The following is a 14,404-nucleotide window of genomic DNA, read 5'->3' as shown; positions in this document are numbered from 1 at the left end:
AAAAAAAAAAAAAAGTAGGTGTTTGTTATTATCCAGGCTGATTCCTTAGGAACTGAGCACAAACTGACACTGAGAATCACTGAGTCTAGCTGGGCGTGGTGGTGCACACCTGTAATCCCAGACATTGGGAGGTTGAGGCAGGAGAGGCCTTGCAAATTCCAGATGGGCCTGCACACTACAAAGTGAGCTCAAGGCCAGCCTGAACTGTGTAGCGAGACCCTGTCTCAAAAAGAAGAAAAAAAAATTCAGTTAATTATGTCTTAAAATGTCAAGATTATTTGAGCTTCAAGACATGTACTTGAGTTCAATCCCCGGTTCTGCAAAAAAAAAAAAAAAAAAGACATATGCTATTTAAGATATTATCTATCTATCTATCTATCTATCTTTTAAAGCGTATGCTAAGATCTCAGAGTTTTATCTATTAAGAACATTGACCAGTACTTTCCAGATCTTGAGTTTCAAAAAGTCAAGGGAGCTGGGCGTGGTGGCATGCCCCTGTAATCCCAGCGCTTGGGAGGCTGAAAACGGGGGGATCACTATGAGTTCAATCCGTGTAGTGAGACCCGGTAGAGCCCGTATTAAATACAGAATAAAAAGTCAAGGGAGGAAAGGTAATTCCATAAACACTGTTGTCCTGTTTGAGTTATCAAAAGAAGTCCATGCTAAGTATTACATACAAGGACCTCTTTAAAAGCTTTGTTAGCTGTTTTCACAGAACAGATGGGGAGGAGCTGAGATGAGAAAGGCCAGTCAAGCTGAGGCAATGGTTAGGCAGAACTCACTGTGCTCCAAGACCTACACTTGCATCTGCGCAGCGCAAGGCTCACGGGGTCCTCTCCTTTGAATACATGTTTAGCAGTTGTACCATCTTTAGTGTTTCCTGTGGATTTTGTTTGATTGCCTAGAAATCAGCTAGATTTTCCCACCACACTGATTTTTACATCTGAGTTTACAGCTGGTATGTGTCTTTGACTTCACAGTCTTTAACAGATATTTTCAATTTTTAAAAATTTCTTAATTGGTGATAGCTTCAAAAACTTCATAAAAATAGAATTTTTATGATTACTGAGTGAAATTTTTTTTTCTGTGTAAGTTATCTGCCCCAACACTGGTGCTAGAGATTAATCAACAGCTGAAAAGGCACTGAGTTGTTTAAAAGAGTTTTTAATTACTCTATAGTTGGCAAGTTCATAGGTTATATAGGATCTTTTAACTGAAGCCTCAGAAATTGCAAAGAATTTATCTAATGAATCTCTGTTTGCAAAGATACTGATGCATGTTGGGTTTGCTGAATGGCTTTTGATTCTTGTACACAGTGGAAGGTGTGAAAATAAAACAACATTTCATTATGTTCTGGATGGGCACCCACTGGGTTCCCAGTATTTTGGGTAATGGTAATAACTGATAATTCTAATTAATTTTCTAATTAGTTTCTGGAGCAAATTAGTTGTTTTTTAGTAGTTTGCCTTACTTTTCTTTAGATGGTAATTTTTTTGTAAATTTCTCTCGAAACTTTTTGGGCTTGCCTTCAGAAAATACTTTAAATATATCTCACATAAGGCCAGATGTCTTACCATTACAGGCACATGCCTCTAATCCCAGTGCTCAGAAGGCTGAGGCAGGAAGATCGATGAATTCAAGGCCAATGTGGGCTACAAAGTGAGTTTGAGGTCAGCCTGAAATGCGTAATGAAACCTTGTCTCAAAAAGACAAAAAATAAATACCATATAGCTAATTGGTACGAAGATATAATGGCTATTTTTCTGACTTGTTTTGCTTACATTTACTATAATTATTCTCTTAGGATTCATAATTTACAGTTAAAAAATTCTTCATGGAGGGGCCAGGGAGATGGCTTAGTGGAATAAAGGCTTCCCTGGCAAGCGCAAGAGCCTGAGTTCAATCCTTGGTTGGGGGGGGGGGAATTCTTCAAGGATTATAGGTTAAGAAACTCTTTTATTGTGAAAATTTGTGTTTTATTAAGAATACTTGTCTTGCTGCAGTGGGTTTCTTTGCTGCCCTTAAGGGATTTAGGCAGAGGCCAACTAACTGACCTGCTGCGAGACAAAGAAGCAAATACCAAAGGAAAAGAAAACTAAGAATCACACGAAAATGCATCAGCAAGGCAGGAGAAGGGAGCTGGGGAAGGTTTTTTGGTTTTAAGGGTGGAAGGCTATGGTGGGTCTGATTTGTGTTTCCGCCTCTTCCCCCTTTAAGAGCAAATCACATGTTACCGAAAGCACACGCTGTATAATTTCTTCCTCCTTGTGTGTTCATAGTGTTTTCAAAGACGGATGAATGAACTGAGTATTTCTATGTGTAGACATATCCAAGTTGTGGCTGCTTTTCGTGAGAAGGGACACTAGAAGGTTTCTGCACTTCTCTTTCTAGCTCAGCAGCCACAGTGATGTACATTTTTATAATGAAATTTAGAAATAAAATTGTTTTTTAAAAAAAGAAATAAAATTGTTGTCTCCTCAATCGTAAAGTCAGGTTCAAAACCCTGCTTCTCCCATCAATAGTAACTGTTGGAGTGTATTCTGCAAACAACATTTTACAAAATGTAAGCTTCAAAACTGTATTAACTTTTATAGTTAAACGCTGTATGAAACGATAACAAAAAATAAAGTAGGTACGGTATTGTGGATCTGTAACTAGTACAGAATTTAATTTTTACTTTGTCTGACACCTGTAACCATCAGAATGTTATCTATGTGGAAGAATTTTAGTTTTGTACACCAATATAACGAACTCAGGAACTGTCCCCAAAGATGTATGTCCCCACGATATCGCCATAATGATTGCAATCACTATGTACTGCAAACACATACTAATAAAAATAATTTTTAAAAAATAGCTGTCCCTAGGGAATACGGAGTAGGTACCCCACATGTAGAATAAATAAATACAAGTGCCCGAGCAGAGCGTTACCTCCAGTAAGAGCTCACTAAATATAGATGGAAGAACTAGAGGAGTTTCAGGGTGCTGAAGTCCCCCACCCACAATCAGGGCCAGCTGAGGGCTTAAACCCCAGGCTCCAATTCTCAGGACAGACTTTATTGTTTAGTCATCCACTTACTTTAGTCATTCAACTACATACTAACATCTGCTATATGCCAATTACTGTGCTCCTGAGTTCGAGACACAGCACGGCAAAAGAGCAAGACTGAAGGCCCGCGCTAACCTATGCACAGACGAGACAGCGACAGCAACTCGGCATCTGTCCCACCTTCCGCAGAAAACCAGGGTCGACGCACTCCCGGAACAAGCTTTCAGTTGAACACTCAGAAGCCCCGCCCATCGCCGATTTAGCCACGCCCACCTCCAGAATCTTTCAGAGGTACGGTAAGGCGATCCGTAGGCCGGGTCTGCACGACCAGGCACCTCTCGCGACCCTACCCACGCCGGCTGTGCCCCACCTCCTACAAAAGGTGATGACGTCACAGGCACCGCGCCCGAGCTGTGGCCAACCGGGAATTTCTCGTGGCTCCGCCTCGCCTTCTCCTCACGCCTCTACTCGAGAAGGGTAGGGGTCGGGTGCTTGGTTTCTGCGGCCCGACTCTACGATCCCCGCAAGCGATACGACTTACCTTCTTAGTTATCCGGCGGAAACTTCCGCTTGGGGTGGGGTGGGGTGGAGGCGTGCTGCGCGCGCATCTTTCACCTTGCGCCCGGTAGACGCCCGCGCAGGCGCAGCTGACTGCCGAACCACTGGCTGGGGCCGTACCATCCGGAACTGCATTTCCCAGAGGCCTTTGCGGCAGGCCAACCCTCATACAGGCCGAAGGCAGGCTTACTTCTTCCTCGTTTCCATTCTTTGGAACTCTTTACTCCTTGTACTGTGCATGTACCAGCTGGAAGCCAATCGAGATGAACTATAGGGAGTCTAACAATCAAATTACGTTTATCCCTTAATCCCGCCCTATTTTTGCGCGTCTCGGGAATTTCCACATCTTCAACGCGTTTCCATGACAACCCTCTGGTTGTCTCTTTTAAAAAAAATTCGAAAGGGAAGGAGGTGAGAGTACTTTATCAAGGGAAACATTGGACTACAAGACCCTGACCCACCCCCTTATCCAGTTTCCCAGAGTACTCAGCGGGACCTCTGAAGACGTAGCAGCGGGCGGAGCCGAGAAAACAAATATGGCCGCCCGCACGGCCCTTTGGGAAATAGAGTCCCGCCTCCTGGGCGTGGAGCGTCCTGACTAGAGAGAGCAGCTTATAAGGGCTTCGCTGGGCTCCGGAGATGTTTGTAAGGAGGCTCGTGTGAGCGCATGGATCTCCTGGTCTTTCCAACCTGAAAAACGTTCGTTGACCCGACGGACAGCAGTCTCGAGGTACGGCGGCTCGGTGGCTGGGGTCGCTGAAAAGCTTGCAGGATTGCAGGCTCGGTTCTGTTCACGAGAGGTGAAGGAATCTAATGGCACGGCTTGGGCTAAGGGTCCATAGCCTTTGACCGTGGATGTCCTGGGGGAAGCGTCAATCCTTTGTTTTACAGAAAACAGCATGTAAGGGCACCGAGCAGGCTGGGAGGCAGTTTATTGCACCAGTAGGCTTCTGATTAGGGTCTCTCCCAAAGTCACAGCCCCGACCTGTGGAGTTTGGGGGCTTTTAAAAGTAAAGGGAGCAGGAAGGTAGAAACAGATTTGGTGCATGTGATTGGAGGGTTGCGTGAATCATGGGCTACTGAAGGAGTTTGAACATCTTAAGTCACGCTGTAAGGTTATCAGTTACACATAGCATGAGTTGTACAAAGGAAGAAATGTCATGTTACATCTTAAGTTACATTGCAAGACCACCTATCAGTTATACAAAGGCAGTAGAGACATGGGTTACACAAAGGAAGAAATGTTCTGTTATCAGGCCTTCTGGGCATGTCCGCTTGGTCTTGGCAGACATTCGGGACCCGCTTTTATTTAAAATTTTAGGGCTGGTGAGATGGCTCAGTGGTCTAAAGCACCTACTTAGAACAAGCTTAGCAAAGCACAGGGACCGCGGTTCAATCCCCCAGCACCACATGCCAGCCAGCCCCACCCCCTGGTGGGCTGAGCTGGCCACACACACAAATAAATAAAGTTTAAATAAAATAAAATAAAATTTTAATTTCTCCTTCACCCCCCCATTTTTTTTTTTTTTTTCAGAACCTGGGATTAAACTCAGGACCCTGCACTTGCCAGGCAAGCATTGATTCTACTGAGCTATCTCCCCAGCCACTCTTCCCCCTTCCCCTTTAAAATTAATCAGGAAAAGCATTTTCAGAGATGTTGGCGTCTAGGCCTGTGAGAAGAGACCTGATCAGAGAGTCGTCTGAAAGCTGCTGCTGTTTATTTGCTCTGTAATGAAAGAGATGAGCCAACTTAATAAGGAGGGTCCTTTTAGGAATATGAGGAGGAGGCAGGTTACTGGTCTCAATAGAGCTCCTACTTATGGCTTCCAGTTTCCCAGGGAGCTCCATCTGTAGGAGCCCATGTCTGTCATCAGTCCACAGGTTTATTCTCTGGCAACTGGTAGGTAGTCTCTAACAATGCCAGACTTACTAGCATAATAGCAACATTTTTACCTCTAAGAACAAGCAAGTGTTCCCTTGGTAAGCAGTGAGGAGATCTAAAAGCAATGCAGTTTTGGAGGACCACTGCAGCCAAGGAGGCAGTTTGGTGTTGGAGCGCGTGGAATGTTCCTTACACTGTTGTGAAATAACGCTCTATCTGGGTGCTCAGTTGTAAGTACTGTTGGCCTATGCCCAAGGCAGTGGCCCTGAGGGTTAGACTCCCTGCTATTTCTATTCTGATCAAAATCAGCAGCACCACTGGGTCATGTTTTTGTCAAGGCTATACACGGGGCCTTTTTGACCTGAGTAGACAGAGAGGTCATGTATGAGGTAAGGAAGTGCACAGAGACTCATTTTTGTGCTCAGAAACACCTGATGAGACCAGCATGATAGCTCAGCGGACTAAAGTGCCTGTTTGCCTGAGCCTGCTTCCTTAGGCAAGTGCAGGGACCGTGGTTCAATCCCAGGCACCACATGCTACGGCCAGCCCCACCTATAGGCGTGCTGAGTCAGCCACCAAGACCAGGCATGGTGGTGCACGCCTGTAATCCCAGCACTGGGAGTCCGAGCTACGTGCTGAAACCCTCTAACAACCAAATACATTTAACAGTGTTTTTTTTGTTTGTTTGTTTGGTTGGTTTTTTGGTGGAACCAGGGATTGAACTCAGGCCCTTGCACTTGCCAGGGAAGCACTTATTCCACTGAGCCATCTCCCCGGCCCCCAAATACATTTAAAAAATTATTTAAAAACACCTGATGGACCTGTAGTTGATAGCTAACTGGTAATCTAGTTCTTAACACCTAGCTGAATTAAACCAGTGTGGTGCTGGGTGTGGAGGTCCACCTGAGGATTGTTGCCAGCAGCATAAAAGGCAGAACAGGAGAAGCTGCTAAAACACTGTTAGGGATGCTGTTTGGAGAAGCGTGTTGGAAGCTGCTAGTTCTCTTGGGCTGTTCTGCTATCTTTCCGGATGAACTTCGGAGGAGCTTTGGTTCTCATCTGATGCATCGCTTACTGGTTCTGGAAGGGAAGATGGTGCGCTGCTCAGCCTCATGGAGAAGCTTGTCACATTGGCTTTCCTGATGGAAACTCAGCTTTCCTCACCTCTGGAGGAGCCTAGGATGTCACTGTTGCTGAGGATGGCTGTGGTCCATTTAGGAGAGCTCTGGTTCTTACCTTGAGTGTTGTTTCTGGCCCCAGTTCAGATCCCTCAGCCTGCTAGCACAGATCCTTCGGCTCGCTGGCATAGACTTTCTAGCTTCCGCCGCTGATCTTTGGGCCTTCTCAGCACAAATGTGTATAGTGGGCCTGCACAAGACTTTGCTGTGGGCTCTAGGCCTGCAGTGAGCTTCTGGGAGGCATTGCTATGAGCGCTAGGATTTCATCTGGACTCATGCACAATATTAGGATCCAGGCCCTCAGCTAGATGCCTTAATGTTTAGTGTTTGGACAGATTTTTTGTATTTGTATACGTTTCTTGGGTAAGTCCTTGTAAAATAATATTATAAAATGTGTCCCGTATCGTATTCCTCTTGCAAAGAAAACCCCAAACCGCAACAGACCCCATCAGAGCAAAGAAGATCCCATGTGGGGCCTTTAGGGAGCCTGAAGTAGCAGTCAGACATCTGTACAGTGAGCCGAGACCTTTGGTTTTGCAGAGAAACCAAGGAGGCATGTGGCATTCCTCTATACCTCTGTTGGGTGGGGCTGGAGTAAGAGACCAGGTATGGCGGGAGAGTTAAGGTTGATGCCATTTAGAGTCGGGCCAAGTCACAGTAAGAGAGAGCAGTGAAGGATACATACAGCCAACACTCATTTCCCAATTTCAGATCTGCAGTTTGGTAGACCTGATGGGGACCACTGACCAGGGGCAAGAGGTCAGGTGCACAGGGGCCAGTGAGAACAATGGTGGCTTTGGGGTAGGGATTCTGATGCGGGGCTGGGGAGCCCAGATTTTCATGGTTTTTAGAATAGTAAGTGGTCCCCTCTCCTCCCATCTACCCAACACTCATCTGTTCCCGATGGGCGGGGTCCCCAGTGGTGTATTGTATGGGGTGGCAGGCTCTCTGTGGGCAGTTTGGATCAGATGGGCGCTGAGTCGGAAGGCTATTTGGAGACACCCCTCCTGTGGTGTATAGCGCAGCCCCACCTATGGCAGGACTTGACATCTGCTTCACTGTTGATCTCACAATAGCCCTTTCCTGGGACAGATAATATTTCTTGTTGGCTCAATACTCTCGTTTCCATTTTAAACCTCCATATCCTATAGAACAGTCAGGGGAATCCCAGCCTGGGTTATTGGCTTGAATTGGTGCATGCATCAAAATAAAGATACACTTTAGACGAAGAGGGGTCCCATCTGGTCTAGTCAAGAGTCACTATGGGGCAGTGCCATAAAGTTGGGCTTGAAATTCCCAGTGCCCTAAGTTTATCCAACAGATGTGTGGGCCAAGCAGGCTAATAAAACACAGATAACAATTAGTTATGGCAGTCTTCTTAATCTTTTTATTTTGTTTTGTTTTGATACTGGGAATTGAACTCAGGACCTTGCACAGACAGGCTCTGTGCTGCTGAGCTATATCCCCAGCTCTATCTTAACCGTAAGAAAGGCAGTTTAGAGTACTCAGTCCTATAGTTACACCAATATAGAAGAGAACAGAAGTAACCTTATGGGGAACTTCCCTATACTCTGGGGACACAGCACAGAATTCTAGGGCCAATACTGTTGTTAACATGAGATAGGGAATCAAAAACAAGACTAGAGAGGAAAACATGAATTAATCAGGGCAGAAGCTCCGGTGTATGATGTTTGTCCAACTTCAGCCATGCATTGGCTTATGTTATGATTTGTGTCTAGATGTCTCCCCCCAAAGCCTCATGTGGTCATGGGGCGGCCTCTAGAGTTTGTGATTGACTCCTGGTCCAATGGTGGACTGTGGATGTGAGTGCTGCACCCGCCTTGGGCATACAATGTAAGGGAGGGAAAGAGGCTTGCTTGCTGCTGCTTGTCCCTTTTTGCTCTTGCTGCTTTTGCTGTCTTCCTCTGCCATGAATGGCTGCCTCTGCCTGTGCCATTCTGCTTTCGAGCCAGCCAAGTATAGACTAAAAACTCCACAAATTGTGAGCTAAATAACCTTTCCTTCCTTAATTGGGAGTGTTGGGTATTTTGTCCCAGCAATGAGAGAAAAGTACTTAAGACAACCTGTCAGCTTCCGGGATAATGAGAGCTGGGCTTTGTGTGGTGTGCCCTCAGAGTTGTCTTTGGGGAGCTGATTCACCCGGGTGAGCTTTCTTGACCCGAGAATCTGGGCCCAAGGCTGAATCTCAGAGACCATTATTGCTGTGGGAGTGGTCAAAATAATTAAGTAGGGGCCCCTTCAGGTTATAGAGGCTACTTTTTTCAATCTTTTATCCAAACCATATCCCCAAGGCTATATGTATGGGCAGGTGAGTCTGTGGGTATGGCGGGCCTCTCAGCTCTACTTTTGTGTACATAAGAAAAGGTTTTTTTCCTAACTGTGTATGTTTGTGCAGAGGTATGTTACCTAGCTGACATAGGTTTTCCTGGAGACCCCTGATTATGAGTGGGTGTCTTCCATTGGGTTAATAGTTACTTTTTGCAGACTGATTTGGGCCTACTCTCCTGAACGAATGTACAGCGAAGGCTAAATAAAAGAGGCAAATGGAACAATTCTAGGGCTCCAGGAGGGTCAAAACCCTCACAGAATTCAAGATTCTCACAGAGCTAAGACCAAGACCTTCTCTGGGTGGCTGTAGTTATTTCATTATTAGAAGAAGGGAGAAGAGTAATCAGGAAGGGCAGGAACAACTCAAGGACTTCTCCAAGTAAGGTACTAAGTTAATCCACCCAGGAGTGAGATGCCTGAGGCTACAGCCTTTATCTAGTTGAGGGTGGACCCAGGTCTCCTTGGCTGTGACCTTGTCTTGTCTTTTGAGGCCTCACCCGCCATCACAGGCCTCAGTAGGGACCAGTGACTCACAGGTTCACTGTCTATGAGGTGCCCCCCCCCCCATTTCCAGACAAGGAGCCTAGGCTCTGGACAGAATCACAAGTAAACATGGAAAGGCCATTGGTTCATTTAAGTCCTGCTCAGGGCTGCTTCGTAGTGGTCTCCATCAGCTTCCCATAGAAAACTTCGAAGGGCATCTATCCCATGGGCACTGGTGAGCTTTGGGCTCGGTGGAGGGCCATGGGAAGCGAATCTACCCATGGGGCCTGGGTGTCTTGGTGATACTTCGTATCGGCTTTAAAGTCTTGTTTATTCTTTCAACTTTTCCAGAGCTTTGGGACCTGTATACTGTATGTAAATTCCATCTGAGTTTTAATTCTTTAGTCAGCTTCTGAGCATCTCTGCCACAAATCCAGGCCTGTTGTTGCCTGTGGTTAGGGGTAGCCCGTATCTAGGGAGAACTTCTCTTTGTAATGCTCTACAGACTTCAGTGACTTTTTCTCTTTAAGCAGGAAATGCCTCTGGCCGCCCAGAATAAGTACAGACAAGTACCGGGAGATACTTGCGGCAGACTCTTCATGGCTTGACCTCTGTAAAGGCTGCCTCTGCAGGGCTTCAAAAGGAGAAAGTCCAGCAGTTGGATACTGGGTGAGGGTTTAGGCCCTCATGAGGGCTCAGCCCTTGCACAGGGTTGACGTCTCTAACAGAGACACAGCTGGAGGCTAACTTTGGAATCATAGTAGTAGCTTAGAAGCTGATTCATAGCAGTTTTTTCTCCGTGGGTGCTGTCGTGATGATGTTTTACCCAGGCGTAGGCCAGATTTTGTGGAAAGATCTTCCAGTTGTTGGGTAAAATCCAAGCACTGTTTTTAGGGCCCATGTAGGTCCCTTCTTCTTTTTTTTTTTTTTTTTTAAACCAAATTGGTAGGACAGTTTCAATATTTAACACATTGCATACATTCTTCCTAGTGGTTAATTGCTGTACAAGATGCAGACATGATATCCTATTTACAAGCACCATTAGAACAAATCCCTCTATTCATTAAGAGAATGTAACTATATATCTATCCTAACCATTTTGAGTATACAGATACAAAATGGATATTCATCTGTATCCCCTTTTTTGTTTAGTTCCGTTATTTGAATATTATAGGTGTGTTAACTCAGCAAAATATTCTAAAAGAGTCCAGTAGCCCATAATAGTACTGGGGCTTCCCTTCTTGTTTTGTCCATTTAATTTTCTCCTTAGAGTAGTGGAGGGGCCTGCTTTAGAGACTGAGGATAGTTTTAGGGGGCGTTTCCTGTTGGGCTTCCAGATTCTGTACAAAATCATTTGTCCCCCAGGTGTGGAGTCTTTGCTGCCAGTTTGGCAGCTTCATCTGCTTTGTGATTACCAAGAGGGAGTGGCCTTTCCTTTGTGGTGCCCTTTACAGTGGATAATGGCAGCTTCCTTAGGTTTCCAAATTGTAGTCAGGAGTTGAGAAATCTCATCCTTGTTTTTGATTTGTTTTTCTGCTGTCAGAAATCCACACTCCTTGTATAACATTCTGTGAACATGGATGGTGGCAAAGCCATACCTCAAATCTGTGTGTATGCTTACCTTGTTACCTTTACTCCAGTTGAGGCCTTGTGTTGAGGCCCACAGTTCAGCGCATTGGGCAGACCAGTTTGGGGCCAGAGGCCCAGCTAGCAGCACCCCATCTGTGATAGCAACGGCATAGCCAGCCTGGCGTGTTTGTCCTTGATCGTGTTCCTTCTACCCATGAATAGGATGTACTCAGGATCAGACAAGGCTTCCATCTGCAGCTCTGGCTGGCGGACAAAGAGCTCATCAGTCAGATCAAGGCAGGGCTCGTGGTCAAGGGGGCCAAGCTCAGTGGCAGGAAGGTGGCTGGATTCAGAGGTTTAGTCAATTGGAAAGTAAGTTGAGGATTTCCACAAAGCAGTCCTTGATGCTGGGTGACTTGGCTATTGGAGAGGCAGTGATGTCCTTGGTTATGCAGGTCCAGTATAGCGTGTGCACCTGGATGGTTAGTCTCAGCCTATGATGAGCTTGTCAGCTTTTCTTGACAGTGGCTGCCGGAGCATAGAGGCAAGGGAGCAGCCTTTAGCATCTGGATCTGAGTGTTTTGACAGGTAGGCCACTGGGCACTAGCAGGGCCGACAGCCTGAGTAAGCATCTTTAAGGCCATGAGTAGTTATTTATCAACAGACAGGTGGAATGGGCAAGTCTTACAGGGAATTCCCAGGGCTGGGGCAATAGAGAGGACCTTTTTCATTCCTTGAAGGCTTTTTGTTATTTTGGGTTTTAGTTAAAAGTGTCTATCTGCCAGCCAGATAGCTCAGTGAATTAAAGTGCCTGCTTAGGCAGATACAGGGACCGAGGTTTGATCCCTGGCACTACATGCTATGCTGACCCCACCCCTGGGTGTGCTGAGCTAGCAATTGAGACTAGGCATGGTGGCACATGCCTTTAGCACTTGGAAGGCTAAAGACAAGAGGATCACTATGAGTCTGATCTGTGTAGTGAGACCCTGTAGACCCTGTACTAAATACATTTAAAAAAAAAAAAAAAGTGTCAGGGTTTTCTATGCAATACCTGGGGTAGTGGCCTTACTTTATCTGTGAACTTAGGGATCCACATTCTGTAGATGCCAACAGTTTCAAGGAATTTGTGGAGTTGGTTTTTTCTTATGGTTGGGACAGGGATGGATGGATCAGATGATCTCTTTTTTTAGTCCTAAGGCACAATGTCCCTGAAATTTAGTCACATCCCAGATATCTGACTTTTGCTTACAGATTTGTGCTTTTTTTCCAAGACACTTTGTAGCTATTTTTTAGCAGATGTTGTAGCAGAGCTTTTGTGGCTCTCCAGCAGGCAGCTTGGCGTCATTAGCCAGAAGATCACCAACGTATTGGGGGGGGGGTGATATTCTGTGCTAGGAAACTAGCTTTGAGGGCTTCTCCAAAGAGGGTGAGGGAGTTTTAAATCCTTCAGGGTGTTTGACAGTCTATTTTGCAGTTCTGAAGCCCGTGGACATGTGCTTGAATTTCTAGTTGAGCCTTTTGTGGCATGGAAGACAGTTGAATGCAGGTGGGGAGTGCACTGGGATGGTTTTACAACCAGAGACAGGCAGATGATGGCCTAAAGTCAGGGGAAGAGAGTTGAGAATTTTGGGATTGGATTTATGTGTGTGTCCATCAGTTGCCATTTTCCTTCTTGGGGGACCATGACTGCAAGCAAGAAATGTGGTTGTGGAGCTGGAAGGACAGAGAAGCAGATTGTCCCCATGAGAAGGTGGCCCCTAACTTAGATAGGGTGTCTCCCCCCAAGGAGTGGGATTGGACATTCCAGTAAGTGGAAAAACTCGTGTAATCTGATGTCTTCTCAGGACAAGTTTGTGCCTGTCAGAAGGGGTGAGAGGCAGGAGGCCCAGTTGCCTCAGTGATGATAACCTTTTTCTGACAGAAGGACAATAATTTGGATAACTGTAGAGTGTTTTGTTTCGCTGTCCACCAGGAAAGTCATGGGTTAACCCCTATACAGATGTGGAGCACGAGTTCCTAGTAACCCAGCTAAAGGAGGGAGCCCAGTCTGGCATTGACTGAGTCTGTCAGACTGATGAAAGGGTTGTCATCTGATCTAGGTTGGAGGGGGCCGGGGAGATGGCTCAGTGGAATAAGTGCTTCCCTGATCTAGGTTGAAACCTTGGAGAATCTTTTTCTTTTAGTCTGAATGGGACTTTATTTTTCTAGTGTCATTGCTCTTACATCTTGCATATTGGTATTTGACCAGAGGGTATGGTCATCTACAGGACTGGATTTTGTTGTGGTAACCAGATGCTTCTTGTGCAGTGTGGGCTGTGTTTACCATGTGTAGACTTTCTGGGGCCTCAGGGTCAAATGAAGTGTAGAGCTTGTAGGCTTTAGAGTCTCTCGTGAAAGTCTGAAGTATTTTTATTAGGCTTCTGATAGAATATTAGTAACTTTTGACATAATGATGGGCTTTTTGTCCCCTTTTTGCTTTGAGAAGTACTTGATAGTATCTGTGGATTGCTTTGTTTCTCCCTGGGGTGTTGTCATCCCAGCCAGTCTTTGGAAAGACTGAAGCTACCCATCTGTGAGGGATGACAGTGAGAGAGGGCCTTCTGTTAAATTCAGCAGTGCTTCTCAGTGTTAAATAGAATAGGAAGGTGTTGCTGACAGTCATCCCAAGTGCATGTTAGATGATGCCATCTGACCAGGATAGACATGGAAGGGCAGCTATAAAGCAGAAGGCTGCAGTGAGGAGGACCTGGGTGATGGAATGCAAGCAGTGACTGACTAGACTCTGCAGAGTTGCTAGTGGAGAGGTAGGTCACATGGTATCGGATGACTGGTGGAGGGCTGATGACAGAAGGTCTGGTGGCTGGAACCAGGCCAGTTGCCTTGGAGTACAGGAGCAGGAGGAGGGAGGGCTGGCCCTGTGGAATTGTACATTCTGACAGCTGCTGGGTTGGCAGTAAGGGATGATACATCTTGCGGAGCTCTCAGGACAAATGGGGTTTTTGTTCAAGGAGCCTTGTTCAAGAACAGAGCCAGCTAAAGTGGTTTCACTTTAACTTCGTAATCACCAGAAAAAAACTTTTAAAAAATATTTAAGATATGTTCCAAAATTATAAACTTTGACTAATTAGATTCTATCCTGTCTTCCTATAGTGTACATGGTGTGGCCTTCAATGATGGCCCAACAGATAAAGGGTGGGGTCCCTCAGAGAGAGAGAGACCATTCAGATGCACACCTGGCCACTTGCCTCTCATCAACATTGGGACCTTCAGGGCTGGTGAGATGGCTCAGTGGTCTAAAGCACCTACCTAGAACAAGCTTAGCAAAGCACAGGGACC

At 45.8% G+C, this 14,404-nt stretch overlaps 2 protein-coding genes across 6 annotated transcripts in view; one reads left to right on the top strand and one right to left on the bottom strand.

Moving 5' to 3' along the window:
• Nucleotides 1-3,682, bottom strand: part of Vrk3 (vaccinia related kinase 3) — a 32,717-nt gene extending 29,035 nt beyond the window's left edge. For 3 of the 5 annotated variants that reach the window (XM_023706655.1, XM_023706654.1, XM_004646416.2), the window contains exon 1: nt 3,591-3,682. The gene's annotated coding sequence lies outside the window, so the exon portion shown is untranslated. The other 2 variants (XM_023706657.1, XM_023706656.1) reach the window with 2 other exon arrangements.
• Nucleotides 3,683-4,204: 522 nt separating this feature from the next.
• Znf473 (zinc finger protein 473) overlaps nt 4,205-14,404 on the top strand; it is a 22,572-nt gene continuing 12,372 nt past the window's right edge. Inside the window, exon 1 of the mRNA XM_023706653.1 lies at nt 4,205-4,337. The gene's annotated coding sequence lies outside the window, so the exon portion shown is untranslated. The remainder of the gene's footprint in view (nt 4,338-14,404) is intronic.

Source organism: Octodon degus, unplaced genomic scaffold, assembly GCF_000260255.1.
Source record: "Octodon degus isolate 3935 unplaced genomic scaffold, OctDeg1.0 scaffold00268, whole genome shotgun sequence".
Classification (NCBI taxonomy): domain Eukaryota; kingdom Metazoa; phylum Chordata; class Mammalia; order Rodentia; family Octodontidae; genus Octodon; species Octodon degus.
This window is presented reverse-complemented; position numbering and strand designations above follow the sequence as displayed.